Here is a 1,786-nt window from a genome sequence, read left to right on the forward strand (position 1 = left end):
ATTCTACTTCTTTTTAAGAAATGTAGGTCTATCTATGGGGCACCTGGGTGGCTCAGTCGGTTAAGCGTCCTACATCAGCTCAGGTCATGATCTCAGGGTCCATGAGTTCGAGCCCCACATCGGACTCTGTGCTGACAGCTCAGTGCTGGAGTCTGCTTCAGATTCTGTGTCTCCCTCTCTATCTACCCCTCCTCCACTCACATTCTGTCTCTATCTTTCTCTCAAAAATGAATAAATGTTAAAAAAAATTAAAAAAAAAGAAAGGTAGGTCTATCAAAGAATGATTTTAAACACCAAATTAGAAACAGTTTCAACTTTCAACAAATACTACCCACAGAGGACTTCCTAACTAAGATCTTGCTGAATAATGACATCTGCCTGTGGCTTAGACAAGGAGATGATCTGCTTCTACTATAATGTCTCCTGGTGGGATCATGATAACTCAATCTCTCTTCCAAAAGAAACTCTTCTGTGTTTTAGCCATTTCACTTTTTTCTTCCTTCACATTTGACCCTACAGTAATGTAAGCATAGCTTCACAAGTCCTGTATACCTATAACAAAGCTATAAAAGTCTGATGCATTGCTTTTTTATTTATTACAAGTCCAACATTTAATTAAATGGGCAAAATAGTACTAAGTAAATACTAAACATTAATTCTTATCTTTATCATTAAGCCCCTTTTAAATGGAAAAAAGGGAACATATTCACAACAAACTATAATATAGCTCATGTCCCATTCTCACTATATATAAGGAAGCAAAGTAATAACTCACAGTGTTATTTCTAATGTCATATTATCTTCTTGCCTTGTCATTACTCTTTGAAAACATCTGATGATAGCTCCAGTATAAATACAATGAACCTATTTTTTTAAAATATATCTTATGAGTAACTAATAAGTAATAGCTATTTGCTCCATCTCATAAGAACTGGGAAGTGTTTTGCCATTACAAACCGTTTATGTTAAGGCAAGCAGAAGACCTTAAATCTAGGAGTGCACCTAATTCATCTCATATATTAATTGCCAGATGTGTCAAGGACTGTTCTAGGCACTAGAGGCTAAAACAGATGAATGATATTTGATTACCCAAGGATTTCTGCACAGCATATAAGGAGACAGACATGCTCACGGGTAATGCTAATTCAAGGCTGAATGTGTTCTCAATATCCACAGGAATGAGTGTCCACTTGAAATGAATCCACTGGTTTCTGGATGATACCTTTTGAAGCTGTTACTGGTCTATATAATAATGAAACAGGGGGCGCCTGGGTGGCGCAGTCGGTTAAGCGGCCGACTTCAGCCAGGTCACGATCTCGAGGTCCGTGAGTTCGAGCCCCACGTCGGGCTCTGGGCTGATGGCTCAGAGCCTGGAGCCTGTTTCTGATTCTGTGTCTCCCTCTCTCTCTGACCCTCCCCCGTTCATGCTCTGTCTCTCTCTGTCCCAAAAAAATAAATAAACGTTAAAAAAAAAAAAATTAAAAAAAAAATAATGAAACAGAGCTCTCTACCCATTTTTATATAGGTTGAGACATTTTAGAAATGAACATTCATTTAGATTTTTAGTGATTCAAACTGAAGTACCAATTCTCTCTTTAGATTTTTTTGTGCTTATCTACAGCATTATATTATCATGTATTCCACCATTCACCCCCAATTCTGTAAGTAAGAGGGAAAAAATTAAATTATAACTACCTGATTCAACATTAAGTTTCTTGAAAAAGTCTGGAGTAATGCTAAGGTTTTTGCCATTCTACTCTGAATAGCTGAGGAAAATGTGTAGACT

Source organism: Puma concolor, chromosome C1 (assembly GCF_028749965.1).
Source record: "Puma concolor isolate L17-30 chromosome C1, mPumCon1.1.hap2, whole genome shotgun sequence".
Lineage (NCBI taxonomy): Eukaryota > Metazoa > Chordata > Mammalia > Carnivora > Felidae > Puma > Puma concolor.